Source organism: Glycine max, chromosome 19 (genome assembly GCF_000004515.6).
Source record: "Glycine max cultivar Williams 82 chromosome 19, Glycine_max_v4.0, whole genome shotgun sequence".
Classification (NCBI taxonomy): Eukaryota; Viridiplantae; Streptophyta; class Magnoliopsida; order Fabales; family Fabaceae; genus Glycine; species Glycine max.
The window spans coordinates 27,324,480-27,343,180 of NC_038255.2; the positions used below are offsets into that span (position 1 = coordinate 27,324,480).

At 36.9% G+C, this 18,701-nt stretch overlaps 1 long non-coding RNA gene across 3 annotated transcripts; it reads left to right on the plus strand.

The window, feature by feature from the left end:
* Positions 1–4,820: 4,820 nt before the first annotated feature.
* Positions 4,821–7,673, plus strand: LOC102665637 (uncharacterized). 3 transcript variants are annotated; one of them, XR_419848.4, is made up of 7 exons: positions 4,824–5,402; positions 5,482–5,580; positions 6,013–6,133; positions 6,610–6,706; positions 6,843–7,057; positions 7,195–7,412; positions 7,493–7,673. It is a non-coding gene; the product is annotated as an uncharacterized lncRNA (long non-coding RNA). The 3 variants fall into 3 exon arrangements; XR_001386438.3 differs by lacking the exon at positions 6,610–6,706 and having other exon boundaries at positions 4,827–5,402; XR_001386436.3 differs by having other exon boundaries at positions 4,821–5,402; positions 6,013–7,057.
* Positions 7,674–18,701: the final 11,028 nt, after the last annotated feature.

Below are 18,701 nucleotides of genomic sequence, written 5' to 3' on the forward strand. Positions count from 1 at the left end.
CAAGGAAGTTTTCTCAAGAAAGCTTCTCAAGGAAGCTACCTAGTCTATAAATAGAAGCATGTGTAACACTTGTTGTAACTTTGATGAATGAAAGTCTTATGAGACACACTTCAAAGTTCCACTTCTCTCCCTCTTTTATTCCTTCAATTTTGTGCTCCCCCCTTCTCTCTTTCTTTGCCTCCATTGAAGCATCATCTCCAAGCTTCTTATCCAAGGCTCATCTTGGTGGTGAAGCTCCTTCTTCCATGGCTTATTCCTTAATGGATGGCGCCTCCTCTCACCTCTTTTCCTTTGTCTTCCGCTGCATCTCCATGGTGTAAAATTACCATTGAAGGACCTCACTGAAGCTCAAAGATCCAGCCTCCATAGAAGCTCCACAAGCAAGCTTCCATCAGTTTTCATGGGTGCTTTGAGAGTAAATAGTAGCCTAGACACTTGAGAGATAGAGTGTATATCTTGTGAGGCTTTATCACTTTTCATTCTTGAGCTAATTAACTATTTTGCCATGATTAGGTTGCTTGGATGATTTTCATGAATGTCTTGACTCTTTGGATCTCTTCATGTTAGATGTTACCCTTTTTTTTTCATTCCTTGAGATTCATTGAGAAATATGTAATTGTTGTTGTGTCTGTTTGTTTCTCTTTAATGTCTCTGAATTTTTCCCTTGCTTTGTTTTTTTTTTAATTTTGCCCAGGAGTGCAAAAGGCTAAGTATGAGGGGATTTGACGTGTCATCATTTTCTCATATTTCTTAACCCTTTTTGTCACCATTTTAATTACTGATTAACCTTAATTGTCAAATTAATTATGCAGTTTTATCATTTTGGCCTACTGGATTAATTTTGTGTTTTTAATTTAATTTCAGGAGAATTATAAGCAATTGGGCTTGAATCCAGAATTAGGCTTGGGCTTGAATCCATAATTGGGCTTGGACTTGAGGAGAGCAGACTATTTTATTCTACCAAATTTTATCTTATCTAGATATTATTTAGATTTGATCTCATCTAGATCTTATCTTATCTTATCTTGTCTGGATTTTATTTTATTTATGGGCTTGGATTTAAAACAGATTTGTAAGCTTTGGGGCTGAAAACTATATAACAACACCAAGGTTCTTGTTTAGGCTCTCTCCCCCCTCTCTCTTCTCTCTCTCCTCTCCTTTGTCTCTTTTTCGTTTTAGTTTTAGAGTTCTACTCTCAATTCGTTTAAGTTTCTTTTTCGTTTTGGAGAATAATTCTAGTTTTCTTCGTTTCTACTACAATTTCGTTTTCTATTGATTAATGGAAGGCTAAGTCTCCAGCGTTGTTTTCTCTTAAGGATCAAGCATAACTCTCTTTGAGGTTCTATTATTACTATTAAATTCTGATCAGTTTTTCCTCTTCACCAATTACTCTATATTTGTTGCTATTAATTCATGCATGCTTAGTGCTTGATTAATTGTCTCTGCGCTTAATTTACGTTCATGCTTAATGATCGTTCATGATTAATTGGTGTATGTGTTGCTTAATCACATAATGAATGCCTTATGTTAAATTTCGCTTAGTAATTTAATTTAGGGTTGGATTAAGTGGTTGAACTGATAAAGGATCAACTCTCGTAATCTAGGATAAGAGACTTGCTTGTGAATCAAGGGGAAGTAACGTGTTTTAATTCTGATATTTTCTAACTCACATTTATTCGCTGTTTAATTTACAAAAGCAAACAACCCCCCCCCCCCAATTCATTACTATTTTCCTACTATCTGTTATGAATGTTTGGTTGACCATTGCTCGTTGGGAGACGACCTAGGATCACTTCCTAGATACTACATTTTTAATGTTAATTTGATTCGGGTACAGCCTCAATCACCGATGTTAAAATCACACTAAATTCAGTTTTAACATTGGTTATTTGAAAACCGATGTTGTAAGTGCTTAACGACATCGGTTTTCAAATAACCGATGTTAATAGAATGATATTAAAACTCATTTTTTTAGTAGTGCTAAAATAAAGTTAATAGATCAAGTGAACAATTTAGCCTAAATTTTAATATATAATATTTCAAATATAATTCACAAAGTATGATTATGCTATGGACATGTTATGTTTTGAGTGCATTGGACAACACAAAATAGAAATACCACAAGAACTACCTATTCATCTTCTTGATCAGCTTCGCAAAACTGTCCTTCATGACCCTTACAAAAAACACCAAGGTGAGAAAATTAAGGACATAAAAAACAAGAAAAGCAAGCAGAACCCAAATGAAGAGGACTTCGAGATGATAACATACAGGAACTGAAAGCAGCAAGGATCAAACTAAAGAAAAGCTACTCGCACAGGCTCGGAGATGTGTCTTTCTCTTCTAGCTGGTTTTATGCTGAACTGAGGCTTCCTGAGATGATAGTCGATGAGACAACAGCTGCCACATTTCTCAACTTGGTAGCATATGAGATGTGTCCAGATTTTAGAAACAACTATGAGATATGTTCTTTCGTGGACTTTATGGACTCGCTTATTGACCATCCTGGGGATGTGAAGGAGCTGAGATCAGCAAAGATTCTCCTTAATGCCCTTATGAGTAAGGAGGTGGCAAAGATCTTCAATTTCGTAAGCACTTATTTGGTGTCCAACATGAAAGGGTATTCATTGTAAGATGTGGATAGCTCTTGGTTATCATACCTATTTTAGTAACCCTTGGGCTATCATTGGTTTCATTGTTGCTATTTTTGCATGCCCTTGTTCTCACTTTCATCCAAACTTGGTATGCAATTCACCCTGCGCATACTGACTAATTCATTCACCATGCCAACCAGGCTTAAATTACCTTGCATTTAAGTTTTTGACTACGAATATATTAGTACGTTTGTGTATGACTCAGTGTGATATTGCAACTTATCAATCTTTGAGTGTTGGTGTGTGATTGGAATTTGTAATAAGAAAATGGTTAAATCCATTACTACTAATGTGTAAAAAAAAAATTCCTTTCATGGCAACATCTAGGTTTCACTTTGTCTATTGAGGTTTTGTATACTTACTTGGAAGATAACCCGTTCAACATCTTGGTAAAATTATAAAACAATTTTATAATTATTCTAATTATTGATGTATCTTTTATTTGTAAGATAGCATAGCTTTCATTCGTTTTCAGATTTGTTAATTCCCAACGTCACATGCATTCATACCCATTCGTCCATTCACACTTGGAAGTTCAAAATAGAAGATTGGAATTTTATTTTATTTTTTTACAAAAAAGTGAAATAGAACAATTTTAAGGTTTCATTGTGGTTCATTGTAGTTACGTGGCATTATCATTTGACTGAAAATCACATTACAATTGTGGATTGATGTGGTTATGACCCCATGATCGAGGTCGTACCCGAATCAAATAAAAATTAAAAATGCAGTATCTAGGAAGTGATCCTAGGTCGTCTCCCAACGAGCAATGGTCAACCAAACGTTCATAACAGATAGTAATAAAATAGTAACGAATTGGGGGGGGGTTGTTTGTTTCTGTAAATTAAACAGCAAGCAAATTTGAATTAGAAAATAACAGAATTAAAACATGTTGTTTCCCCTTGATTCACAAGTAATTCTCATATCCTAGGTTACGAGAAATTATCCTTTATCAGTTCAACCACTTAATCCAACCCTAAATTAAATTACTAAGTAAAATTTAACATAAGGAAGTCATTTTGTGATTAAGCAACACATACACCAATTAATCATGAATGAAACCGATCATTAAGCATGAACGTAAATTAAGCACATAGACAATTAATCAAGCACTAAGCATGCATGGATTAATAGCAACAATTACAGAGTAATTAGTGAAGAGGAAAAACTGATTAGAATTCAATAGTAATAATAAAACCTCAAAGAGAGTTGTGTTTGATCCTCAAGGGAAAACAACGCTGGGGACTTAGCCTTACATTAAGTAGTAGAAAACGAAATTGCAGATTGAAGCAGAAAACAAAAATTTATTGCTACGTGAATAGTAAAAACTGGAATTGCAAAACCAAAAATTATTCTTTCTCCCAAAAATGAAAAGGACTCTAAACTAAAACCTTGGTGTTGTTATATAGGTTCTCAGCCCCCAAAGCTTACAAATCTAGATAAAATAAAATCTAGATAAGATAAGATAAGATAAAATCTAGATGAAATAATATCTAGATTAAATAAAATCTAGATAAGATTTGGTAGAATAGAATTGTCTGCTCTCTTCAAGTCCAAGCCCAATTCCGGATTCAAGCCCAATTACTTATAGTTCTCCTGAAATTAAATTAAACACAAAATTAGTCCAGTAGGCCCAAATGATAAAATTGCATAATTAATTTGACAATTAAAGTTAATCAGTAATTAAAATGGTAACAAAAAGGGTTAAGAAATAAGAAAACATGATGACATATAATCCCACCACAACCATAAATTTGTGACTGCAATTGTGATTGCGGACCACAATTTAAAATCATGTTCAACCCTCAAGTTAGTTTAAAATACATATTAAAGTATTCATAAAACATAAGAAATATATAATTGCGAGTCTACAAATCCAAATTAAATACTTATTTTTTATACGTTACTTCTAGAAATTGTTCATAAATAGGACACATTTCATTTTTGATTCATTGAGGGACAATGTTTATATATATATATATATGACTCTTGTAATTATATTGGATTTTCATAAAATGTCTTACAGTCAAGGAAAAGTTCACCAATACGTAACAATGAAGTATTACTACTAGAAAAGTTCCAATTTCTTTTGGAATTTTTTGCAAAAAAAAAACCCACAGGAATTTCCTACGGATTTATCCGTGGATTGTATTTTACAAGAAAGTCTTGCAGATTTTTATGAAAAAGATAACCCGCAGCAAATTCTTATGGATTTTTATGCGAAACTTTTTTTTTGAAATATTAAAATATAAAAATAAGTGTATTGTTTGAGTTCTCAAATGTACGAAATCCCTAACTCAGGTATTGAACTCACTCAATCTCACACCTAGGTACACTTTTCTCGCTTCAAATTTAATTGATTAGGGCGAGGTATTGAGTTCTTCATCTATTTCCATCGATTAGGGATTTATTTTCATGATTTGGTACTTATTATATGCGTTAGGTCATCATTTGTGATAATTGCTATAATGTGTGTTTTTTATTACGTTAGGTTTAACTATTGAATATATGTTTATGATCATGTATGAACGATCGAATTATGCCGATCTTAGTCACAACCTTCGTTGATGATATCTTCAACCTGTCAAAGTATCGAGAAATTTGTGTTCTGGTATTTGTTTCATACAACAATGAGCGACAAAGATGCAATGGCAGAAGTGAAGGAGTGGCTTGCGAAGAAATTTGAAGACTCTCTGTGCAGCCATCTCGCGTTTGCACCTCGCTCGCGATTGTTGTTTCAATCCCAAGGTGGGTGTTACAGTTAGGATTAGGTTCTTTTAGTTAGATAAAATCTACCTCTTAATTTTGTTTTTTCTCTTTCTTCCAGGCTGTTGAAGAGGTCATTGGAGATGAACTTGTTGATGACTCTTTTGTTCCAAGCAGCACAAAGTGAGGAGAACTATCAAGGGTCACTTCATTCTGAACGGTAGTTACTTATTCAAAGTTTGATTTACTATTTATGTGGTTTCTGTACTTATTCAGAACTATCAAGCAGCACAATTTTTTGTTTGTTTTTTCCTCCTGTTGTTTTGATTGAAGGTGTCCAATATCTCATAAAAACTTTTAGATCTTAGTGTTTAGGGCTGATGTAAATGTTTTCCTATCATTATGCATCTAGTAGTTCACGATGAAGAGAATTGCTCTGTTCTAAAAGGATGCGCTTGCTAGTTTATGGCTCATGACCAGTAATTATCTAAGCTAAGTTTTTATTACTATATTTTACTTCTTGTTTTTTTGAAAATAATCTTAAATCATAGTTGTGCACCTCTTGGTGAGATTCATGACATAAATGTGAGAATAGGAACCATGAGCTTCTGAAAAATAGTTCTTGAATCAGAAAACAATGAACTTGTTTCAGGTTCTTTGAGAATCAGGGATTTTCTCCTAGAGCAATTTTGTAATCATGGATTTGGGAATGAACATGTCTTGTGCAACATTCAGCTGTCCCAGGGCATCTCCATTGCCTTCTCCGTGGTCAGGTACATTTTCTACCACCGAGTACATCACCTGTTGTCTGTAATTGGCAAGTTGGTCTTTTTAATTTATTTTTTAGCATGTTTTAAGCCGGGAAGTAGAATAGCATAACTAATAGTTGTGTGTCAAAACACATGAATAAGCTATTTATTGTTATGTAGGGGTCATGAAAGTTAGTATACCTTTTAAGTTTTAGTTTAATTTATGTTATCTTTTTATTTTAATTGTTTAAGTTTCTCCAATATATTTATTTTCTCCTACTAGATTTGATGGTAAGTTCAAGAAAGAATCACTTCAACACTTCAAGAAGCGATGGGCTCATGAGCATGAGCTTGTTGACAGTCTCTCAGATGTTGTTTAGGTGTCAAAATAGGCTTCTTGAGAACCCGAGTTAACATAAATCATGCCACTGTCTGTCAGATTTTGTTGTAGCTCTGAAAATTGAAATTTCTTGTAACATTTTACGTTTTATATCTGCCAGTTCTCGAATAATTAGAGTTTTCAAACTGGTGGTCTAGAAATCAAGTTCCCGATTAGAATTGGGAGCAGCTTTTGTATTTCTGCCTCCAAAAGTGCAGGTGATGAATGCCTATACTTTTCAATTTCAATTGTAAAATAGGTGGCATGCGTCAAACTAGGTGATGAGTTTACTGTTATGGCAGTTTCAACATTAGACTTAATCTCAATGATTAGACTCCCCATTTACTATCACAGGTGGCAGGCTATCTCATTTACATGAAGCAATAGAACCAAAAGTGCTCTTCAAGTTGATGTTAAGTGTGTTGACTCCTGGTTACTAGTGTACAATATGAGATTATGAATGTATTCATGTTGTAGATAGGAATGAGAAGGCTGCTAGAGCTGCTTTCAATACCAGTATTGACTGAGGTCTAACCTTTTCTGATACTGCTAAAGTCTATGGCTATGGGGTGAGTGTATACTTTTTACTAGAATTCTTTGATGAGTGTAAATTCACCAAAGAACTTCCTCTTTTCAGCTTGCTTTAGGAGCCATATATTCTGAGATTTTTCTTGGAAGGTTGAGTTAACATGATTTTCGTATGCAGTTTGTAATTAAGAAAGGTTCACATTGGTGCTTCCATATGTTTGTTATCTGAAGATATATTAAGGAAAGGAAAGAAAAGGATCCAGACGTTGAGATTGAAGCAGCAACCAAGATTGCGGCACTGCCGTGGAGATTTGGCCGTCAAAGTGTTCTCAATGTCCTTAAAGATTCCCTTTGTCTACTAGGACTGACTTTAGTGGATCTTTATCAGCTTCATTGGTCAGTACTTTGTGAGCCTGTCGAATGATATTATTTTATCCAATAACCCTTTGTTGATAATGTAATTTCCTACTTTTCAGGCCTCGAGTTTGAGGAAATATATGAAGGTTGCTCAGTGTAGCAAAATTATTTCATTGAACCATTCATTTAATAAGGCTTATGGGATTTGATTTTATATACTTATTCATGGGTGATGTTGTTGAAAAGGGACTTGTGAAGACTGTTGGTGTTTCAAACTATAATGGTAAATCTTTATGACTATTATGTTGTGCAAAACCATGTATAACATCTTAATGGGCCAGGTTGAATGCTTGATATAAAAGTCCGAGTATTTTTTGGTAAGCACATAGATTGATGATCATAAAGGTGTATCAACGGAGGAATATATAGAGAAAAAGATAACTGATTGGTAGAGATCTTGATCTCTGAAATTGCCTAAGATACTTTATATTTTCTATTTTTACGTTGTTTATACATAGAGTGAGGAAGAGTTCTATTATTTCTGTTCAAACCTGAAACTATTATTGGTATACACTATATCTACGGCAGAATTTCAGTAATTTATTTTTCTGTACAAGTAGGGAGTATTTGTTGACAAATTTCCAGAATTTATGAATTTCTAATAATGATTTTCAAATTTCAGATTCAGTTTATTAAATTCCCCTCGAAGCTCGAGCCTCAATTGATATGATTTGGCATGGACTAGTAAACATTTTAATGTCGCTAAAATTAAATTATAAATACTAGTTCAACCTCAATGACTTTTTTTTTCTTTTGTTATATCTGAAGGCAGTGTTCTGATGAAATATTACTTTAAAAATGTATAAATAATCAATATCGTGGAATATGCATCATTAAATCTAGTTTCTATTTCTAATTTGATAAAATATCTCAATATATATTTTTTTTGAGAAAAGAAAGAACACACACACACACATCAAAACATGTACATATAATTAAAATGCTCATAAATAAAGGATATTATCAAAACATGTTTTCTATTTAAAAATCATTTGAAAAGTAGTTGTCATTTTTCTTCTACCTTTATACAATGCTAAAAAATTAAACTTATAAAGAATTAACTTGCACAAAACTAATATTGATAAACCGAAATAAATACATAATCATACACTATTAGAAAATACACTTTCAACATCGGTTATTTAGAACATTCTACATAGGTTCTAAAACCGATGTTGAATGTATGAATGTTAGCATCGGTTTTGGAGAACCGATGTTAACATGCATATGACAACATCGGTTCTCTAAATACCCGATGTTAAACACAATGAACAACAACAAAAAAAGTGTATGCATGATGAACGTTGACATCGGTTTTCCAGTAAAACCGATGTTAATATGTTAGTTTAACATCGGTTTTTTAAATAAACTGATGTTAATATATGCCCTTAACATCGATTTTGCTAGAAAACCGATGTCAACATTGATTATGCATACACTTATTTGGTGTAGTTCTTTGTGTATAACATCGGTTATGTGTACATAATCGATGTTAATATTCAAATGTTCACATCGGTTATTTATAATTAACCGATGTTAATGAACAATAGTTGACATCGGTTATCTGTAGATAACCGATGTTAAAATACAAATGCTGACATCGGTTATACACAAATAACCGATGTTAATATACAAACGTTAACATCGGTCTTCTATTATAACCGATGTTAAGGTTCATATCGACATCGGTTTTTGTAAATAACCGATGTTGGTTATGATATTAACATCGGTTTTTGTTAATAACCGATGTTGTTTTCAAGTATTTTTTTTACATATACTTTCTGTTTTTACAGTAAACCCAAAATTGTACCTGTCAAATGCAATTTCAGGAGGCCCAATTCACAACAAATAAACATTTTATTCTGCTTTCAAGCAATTTTAATGATAATAAACATCAAATAATTGATTTATTATAAAGAACAATCATCAAATGAATTCAATGTTCATGTTTCATAGAAAATGTAAAAAATGTAAAAAATGTTAAAAAATGTCCCTAAATCCTAGGTCTGATCTCTAACTTGGAGATAAAACTGTGCCCACTGGATTTGCAATGCTTTTAATCTCTCTGGCTCCAATGGTCTAGGATCGTTAAAATACTGCATGATGAAATAAATCATAATAAGTTAATAATGTAATACAAATTATAAATAAATCAATTTTGTTTGAAATAAACTTACCGCTTCCCAATTATTTCTAAAAGTTCCTAAAATGATGGTGGACATCCAGTGCATCACATAGTAGCCGCACTCAATACTTCCTTTTTGTCTATTACACTAAATACATAATGAAATTTGGATATTAATTAAACAACTAGTGTACAGACACATAAAGAAATATATATAAGTGGAAGTTTTATGTAAAAGACGTACCTTGACGACAATCCACCTACCAGAAGCCTTTGATTTAGGCTGTGGAGCATCATCAAGACCCTTGATAGCACTGTTCCATATGAGTAACAATTAAAAACTGGTGTTGTACGTTGAGGTATTACAATGCAAATGTATTGAAAAGAACACTAACCTATTAATAATCCCCTTAAGGTAGTTGTCTGGCCTGTTATGCAATGAACAAAACCAGACAACTAGGTGTTCCTTGGGCAGGATGACCACCATCTGCCAGTGTCCGCTGCAGTGGAACCTAAAATGGGTTAGTACATTAGTAAACATTAATTAAATTTAGTTCTTTTGTGACTTACCCATTTAGGTAGGCTCCAAGATAGACATCGCGTTGTGAACTCTGCATCCAACTCTTTATGTAACTTTCAGATTCAAACTGCGATTGCCCAGACCTCTAAATGGACTGTGGCTCGAGGAATCCATAGATATCAGAATTCCCTACTCGCATACATGTTTCAGTGAGATGTCTGTTTATGTTAAGTCAAAGTTAAATATTTATGAATTGAAAGCCATAACTTAGGTAATTAAAAGCCTTTTATATAAAGACTTACAGAATCCACAACTATAACACTGATATGCTGAGACATTGACCACCGTGTGCGATTTCGGAGAGGTCTTCATGCTTTATGTACAGGGGGAAATCTGAATTAACGACCCCGAACATGGTGGCATCCCATCTAACCTGATAAGGCCTCAAGAAAAGCTCTGGGATGGTCAATGTCATCAGATAAAGCGGATCATCGACCTCCGGATCGGGCTTCAGAGGTGGTTTTGGCGGGGACACAGCTACCTGTTCATGAAACAAAGTTAAATAGGCAAATTTGAGGCATGCTTAATGAATTAATTTAAAAAGAAGAAACATATAGTAAGAACAATAAGTACCTGCTGTGATAAAGACTTGACCAGATGTGTCGGCCAAGCAAGGAAGGTGTGAAGTGCCTGCCCAACTAAGGAAACCTCATCAGTGGGTATAGGAACTGGAGCATCTGCATCTGTAACCTCCTCCACACTCACCTTTACTTGGCCAGGCAACAAAGGAGTGTTATGAACAACAATCGATCCATCATAAACTCTCCCCATGGCAACCAAGCGGGCAGGATCTGCTTCTATGTACAAGCCGCACCTGTCAGAGTCACCCGTCTCAGGATCGTTTCCTGAGGGATCAACACAACTCCCCTTTGTGCTCACTCGAGGACCGGAGGGACCAGGACCAACCAGAGGCTTAGGAGGCACTGCAAGTCCCTGAGATTGCATCTGCGACTGAAGCTGGCTGAAGGATGCCATGACCTACCTTGTCACTTTCTCTATGATGAACTCTTCTAGCTGGTCCCTGATCTGCTGGGTCAGCTGCTGTAATTCGTCAAGAGGCAGGGAGGAAGCACTGTGGGACGTCCATGGAGCCGATCCAAAGTATTGCTTGATGGTGACACCGGCTCCAGCAGCACGGATACGTCTAGGGTGCTCTGGACGTCCAATAGCAGCGGCCAGAACATCCTGACGTCCATGGGGGACGAACGATCCCTGTGTGGCCTGCTCCTCAAACGAATCCTGCACAGAAAACACACATTGGTACATGGCATTCTCAAAATATTCAAACATAATTGTAATGGTTAGTTGAAAATGACTTACAATCTTCTCAACGATTTCCTTTGCGGCCTCAGTCGTCATCTCCCCTATCTTCTTTGTGCGGGCCATCTTCCACTTCACGTGGCGTCTGAACGGGGATGGAGGGTCGATGACACCATCAATGCTTCCTGACTGTGCAGCTTCTTCTTTGTCTTCTCAGCCAGGAGCTTCTGCTCCAAATAATCATAACCCCCACGAGACAAAACGTGGGGGGCAGTATTCTGCTTCTGGATGGTCTGTGCCTTGAAGTGCACATCCTGAAAAAATTAAACAATAATGTTTGAAATGGGTAGAATGAAGTATAACAACATCATGTTTAATATGAAAAACAACTTAAATGGCAAGGAACATACCTCCCAAGAAGGGTCTCTGCGAGTCTGGCAAAGCTGGGCCCACTTTTCCTTGCTGATGCCGTATTTGTCACAGACAGTGTCCTCGACACCGTCCTGATCGGCTGCAAGGGCCCATTTCCTCGTGAGGTTTGATTTAAACTGCCTCCATCTCTCCCCCACGGTCTGTAGTAACTTCCTTTTCGTCCTACTGTCAGAAGCCTCTAGGATATCAAATTCTGCCTGACAACATGAAACAAAGTTTATTTGTTACAATAATGTATTTTTTGGCTATTAATTACACAAAATCAAATAAGAAAAGAGAAATACCTGAATATCCTCCCAAATCAGGTCCTTCTGAGCAGTAGGGACCTCCTTCTAGTTCTCGTAGGTGATGTCCACCTTATCACGTGCCACAATTCCCAAATATGTTCTTAATTTCTTCCTGTGGGGACCGTCGGCCTTCCCGGTAGCAGGATCAACATGCACCACTGGTCTCTCAGCACCAGGTGATCTAGTGGACAACGATCGTAGACGTGAGGCTTTGCATGTCCGCTTCACGACAGACGTCGAAGCTGATGCGTCCGAAGTAGGAGGAGGAGAAGGAGGAGAAGGAGGAGGAGGAGGAGGAGGAGAAGGAGGAGGAGGAGGAGGAGGAGGAGTGGAGGTAGGTGGAGAGCCCATGATCTTTTATACAATAACATACAAAATAGGATTAATGAAAAGATGATCAGTCATAAGTTTTTTTTTGGAAGGCAAAAGTATAATATTATTAAACAAAACCCTACCACATAAGGAGACAAGACAAATTAACCAAAGGACTCTGAAAGATTGGTAGTTGTGCTTTTTAATTGTGATTTGGGGCAACCATGTTATAAAAAGTCTATTACATGTAATCAACAGTCAATGTATGCTTGATGGAATATAAATACTATATCTTCAGAAATACACATGTACATGGCATCCTTAGGACTTCATCCATGTTTTCTTTGATATTGATTTTCTTTTTTGCAGAAAAGAAAGAGGGGAATGAGCAACAATTTGAAGGTTGTACATTCAGGAACTAAAGAATTCAAAATAGTTAGTAATAAGAGGGATTTGTTTTTGGGATTTTCTGAGCACCAAGAGCGGCTACACAAGAAGCTTGCACTTGAGGAAGGAAGGATATTTGCAGCTAATGAACAACTTTCTTAACTATTTGTCCTTCAGATTTTACTGTTTTTTTTTCTAATATGTAAATATAAATAATATAAGGCTATGGCATATGGACATGGTCATTTTTACCCCTAACAATCTTAGAAGTAAATATAGACCATGTTTTTATGTGATACCCTTATACCATTTATATTTACATATTAGCAAAAAGAAACAGTAAAATATTAAGGACAAATAGTTAAAAAAGTTGTTCATTAGCTGCAAATATCCTTCCCTCCTCAGGTGCAAGCTTCTTGCGTAGCTGCTCTTGCTGCTCAAAAAATCCCAAAAACAAATCCCTCTTATTACTAGCTATTTTGAATTCTTTAATTCCTGAATGTACAACCTTCAAATTGTTGCTCGTTCCCCTCTTTGAGAATGAGGAGGATCTTCATAGGACTTCATCCAGCTGATGTTTGTCGCCAGTTTCATCATCCACCACCCTTTTGTTCTGTGCCTTCTCACGTTTGTTGTTGTTAAACCCGTATTTATGCCTTCTTCCCTTCATGTCTTGTTTTATCACAACTTTAGTTGAATCTCCTATCTTCAGCATAGTTGAATCTCCTGTCTTATTCTCCAATGACACACTTTGATGGCCTGTATCTCTTTTCTTCGTATGTTATAGTGCTTCAGCCTCAGAATGCATAAAGCAATCAGAATTTTCCAGTGATCACCAAAGGCTTCTGCATCAGCATTGACACTCTCCACCCTCTTTGGTTTATGCTTCTGTGTTTTCTTCTGTGCTTCCTCCTTATAATTCTTAGATTTATTGGAGGTCTCACTAGAAGGATCAGCACCAACCTATGCCTGTTCCTCCTCTACCAGCTCAATATCTTTGCTTTTGTAAACTACACTGTAATTTACAAAACAAAAGTTGAAAGGAAAGATATTGAGCTGGTAGACGAGGAAGAAGCACAGATTGGTGCTAATCGTTCTAGTGCAACCTCGAATAAAGCTGAGATTTATAACGAGGAGGCACGAAAAAAAAACAAAAGCATAAACCAAAGAGGGTGGAGAGTGTCAATGCTGATGCAAAAGCCTTTGGTGATCACTGGAAACTTCTGATTGCTTTATGCATTCTGAAGCTGAAGCACTAGAACATACGAAGAAAAGAGATACAAGCCATCAAAGTGTGTCATTGGAGAATAAGACAGGAGATTCAACTATGTTGTAGATAGGAGATTCAACTAAAGTTGTGATAAAACAAGACATGAAGGGAAGAAAGCATAAATATGGGTTTAACAACAATAAACGTGAGAAGATAAAGAAGAAAAGGGTGGTGGATGATGAAACTGGCGACAAATATCAGCTGAATGAAGTCCTAAGGATACCATCTAAAACAACCGATGCCTCAATCAGAGAAAAATGTAGTTGTCACTTACTTGCTTTCGTGACCTCTGTCTCTGTAGAAAATTACATTAGACGATGTTAATCAATTCTCCTTCATCATGATCATTTCGATTAGCATGAACGTCATCAGCTTCTTCTTCTCCGACAACGTTACGAGTGATTTGAGCGGTCAAAGGACTAACATAGGTGTCCATGTATGAATCATCATCTTCTACACTAACACCAACTGTTTTGCCCTGCAGAACCACGCACCACCTTTCATCACAAGGGTCTTGCACATAAAATACTTGTCTAGCTTGTTCTTCCATGATGAAAGGGTCATTGTGGTAACCAAGTTTCTTTAGATCTACCAGCGTAAATCCTATATCATCGGTGCGCACACCGGTGTTGTTGTCAACCCGTTTACATTTGAAAACACATACTGTAAATTTCACATAATTAAGCTCCCAAATTTCATCAATGAACCCAAAGTAAGGGATGGAAGCTACACAGGGATTGGCGTCATTGACACTTGCAAAGTGTTGAGATTCAGCCCTTAGGGTGACCCCGCTGTTCTGCATTGTACTTTTGTCATCTTGTGCTTTTGTGTAAAATGAATACCTGTTTATGTCGTATCCTTGCCAAGTTATAACATTTCTTTTAGGCCCATCTGCTAGCTTTCTTAATGTTTCTAAAGCATTCTCATCTGCAAAGATTGTATCTTTAAACCAATCACAGAAAGTCTTGTTATGCTTTTTCAACACCCAATTCTTTGACATTTTCGGATTATTCTGTTTGACTAAAGCTCCATGCTTAACTATGTATGGCAAAACTTCATTAATGTTGTTCAAGACATACAAGTGAGCTTGTAACAAATCTTCTACACTTGGAGTGATCACCTGCAGTCCTCTTGAACCCTTACCACCCACTCTGTCATCATGCCGAGACTCAGGAAGCCCAACAGGTTTAGCCTTCTCTAAGTATTCTAAACAAAATTCAATGGCTTCTTCTGCAATGTACCTCTCAACAATAGATGCTTCTGGACGATATAGATTCTTTGTATACCCTTTTAAGATCTTCATGTATCGCTCAACCGGGTACATCCACCGTAGATAAACAGGACCACAACATTTGATTTCTCTGACCAGATGCACAATCAAGTGAATCTGCGGCCTCATTTTCCAACTCATCAAACATGACTGGATCAATGACTTTGCTACATATAGCATGGAAGAAAAAGCACAGGCGAGTTATCGTTAACCTGACTTTGTTTGGCAAGATGTCTCGTATAGCCACGGCTAACAATTGTTGCATGAGCACGTGACAATCGTGAGACTTTAACCCTACAAGCTTAAGCTCCTTCAACTGCACAAGGCTCTTAATATTTGAAGAGTATCCTTGTGGAACCTTCACCCGACGAAGACACTGACAAAAACTTATCTTCTCCTTCTTGGACAAAGTATGGTAGGCTGGGGGCAAGTAAATTTTCTTCCCATCAGACCTTGGATGCAACTGTGATCGTATACCCATATCAGCTAGATCTTGACGGGTATTCAAGCCATCCTTCGTCTTGCCTTGAATGTTAAGGAGTGTCCCAATCACACTGTCACAAACATTTTTCTCCACATGCATAACATCAATACAATGTCTAACGTCAAGATCACACCAGTACGGAAGATCAAAGAAAATGGACCTCTTCTTCCATATGCAACTCTGACTTTTATCCTTCTTTTGGGTCTTCCCAAATACAGTATTCAGGTGTTGAACCCGCTGATATACCTGCTCACCAGTCAACGGTATCGGCGCAATATCATGCTCTTGACTTCCATTAAAAGCTTTTCTCAATCGTCTGTAAGGATGATTGGGTGTTAGAAAGCGGCGATGCCTAATGTAGACTGTTTTTCTCCCATGTGTAAGTTGTATGTAACTTGTATTTTCTTCACATATGGGGCATGCATGATGACCCTTAACACTGTAACCGCTGAGATTCCCATATGCTGGAAAGTCATTAATGGTACAAAAAAGCATTGCACGCATTTCAAAGGTCTCCTTGCGAGACGCATCAAACACTACAACCCCCTCATCCCACAACTTTCTCGGATCTTCAACCAATGGACTTAGATAAACATCAATGTCATTTCCTGGCTGTCTTAGGCCCGATATCATCATAGACAACATCATGTATTTTCGCTTCATGCACAACCAAGGAGGCAAATTGTAAATTACTAGCAGAACTAGCCATGAACTGTGTTGAGTGCTTAAGGTGCCATATGGATTCATTCCATCACTGGCTAGTCCAAGTCTAAGATTTCTTGGCTCATTCCCGAAATCCGGATACAAACCATTAGTCTTCTTCCACTGGGAGCAATAAGCCGGATGACAGACCATTCCATCAGAAATCCTTCCATTTGCATGCCATGTAAGGTCTTTTGCGTCGTCCTCGTTAGCAAAAAGACGCTTAAACCTTGGAATGATTGGAAGATACCACAAAACCTTTGTTGGCGGGCCCCTCTATGACTTTTCATCATAATTGCTTTCCTCGTCATCCTTCACTTTGTACCATGAAGTCCCACACACAGGGCATTTGGACATTTCTTGGAATTCATGCCTGTAGAGTATGCAATCATTGGGGCAAGCATGAATCTTCTGATACTCCATACCCATGGGACACAGTATCTTCTTCGCCTTATAGTAACTTTTAGGCAGCGTGTTGTCCTCTGGAAGTAGATTGTGCACTACCTTAAGCAGTGAGGTGAAACTTTTGTCACTCCACCCATACCTGGCCTTCACATTAACCAGACTTAACACCACAGACAACAGGGTTAAGGAATTCTTGCACCCCGTATACAAAGGCTTCTTTGAATCACTCTGCAATCCTTCATACACAGGGGCGTGTGCTTCTTGAAAACACTCTTGTCCAAGGTCACGAATCATGTCCTCCAAGCGATCTCCCATTTCTACATCAAATGGTTCAGATTGGGACCCACTCTGCATGTTAGTCACTTCACCATGCCATATCCACATCGTGTAATTCTTCTTCATCCCATCACACAATAGATGGTCCTGTATGTTGTCAAGTAGTTGTCGTCTTCCATTCAAACAGTTGATGCAAGGACAATAATATTTTCCTTCTTCATTCGGTCGACCTCTTTCTAAAGCAAATTGCATAAACTGCTCAACGCCATCCTCATATTCTGGGCTCATGCGACTTTGATTGATCCAACTTCGATCCATCTAAGCAAATCCATGCATGCAAATCTCACTTTTTTATTTATAGGTGTGGCCCTATCCCATTTAGGAAGACTGTCTTTTATGTTAGCCTCAAACGTCATGGTTAGCATTATTTTGAACAATTTGAGTAAATTTCGGTAGCATTTCGCATTGGTCTCCAAGTACACCACATGACATCGGTGAAACGAATTTCACAATAATCAAGTATGCACTCAGAGAACAACTTGAAATGCATTCAACCGAAATTTCATCAAATTAATCAAAATAATAATAACCTAACCGAATGAGTCTAACATAAAAATACTAGTCTCCCCAAACTGTCCAAACAGACAATTCAAGACTAAATACAATGACTAATGCAAACTATCCGCAAGAATCATTGCATTCAGTCTCAAACGAGAATCTACGGTTCACTTAGCATGAACAACAGTTATTTACATAGAAAATTACATTCAGCACGTATAACAACATTCATGACATACAAGAACATTCATGACGTACAAAAACATACAAGGAGATCAACAGTTGTGTGTGTGTGTGTGTGTTTTGTGTTTGTCTCTTTATCTGTGTGTGTGTTTGTCTCTTTATGTGTGTGTGTGTGTCTGTCTATGTGTGTGAGTGTGTTTGTGTATGTGTGTGTCTGTGACTCAGTGTGTGTGTCTTTGTGTGTGTGTCTGTGTGTGTGTCTGTGGCTCAGTGTGTTTGTGTGTTTGTCTGTCTCTTTATGTGTGTGTGACTGTGTGTGTGTGTGTGTTTGTGTTTGTCTCTTTATCTGTGTGTGTGTGTGTTTGTCTATGTGTGTGACTGTGTTTGTGTATGTGTGTGTCTGTGACTCAGTGTGTGTGTGTCTTTGTGTGTGGGTCTCTGTGTGTGTCTGTGGCTCAGTGTGTTTGTGTGTTTGTCTGTCTCTTTATGTGTGTGTGTGTGCATCTTTATGTGTGTGTGTGTGTTTGTGTTTGTGTTTGTGTTTGTGTCTGCGTGTGTTTGTCTCTATGTGTGTGTGTTTGTGTATCCGTGTGTGTCTCATTACAGGGTAGCAAAGGATCATTAAATTATAAACATCATCAGCCACATGATGAGGGAAACAGTATCAAATCAATGCTTTACAATATTTTTGGTGGGGAGCAGATATATTGGATAGGCACTGCCCATTTTGTAGCAGA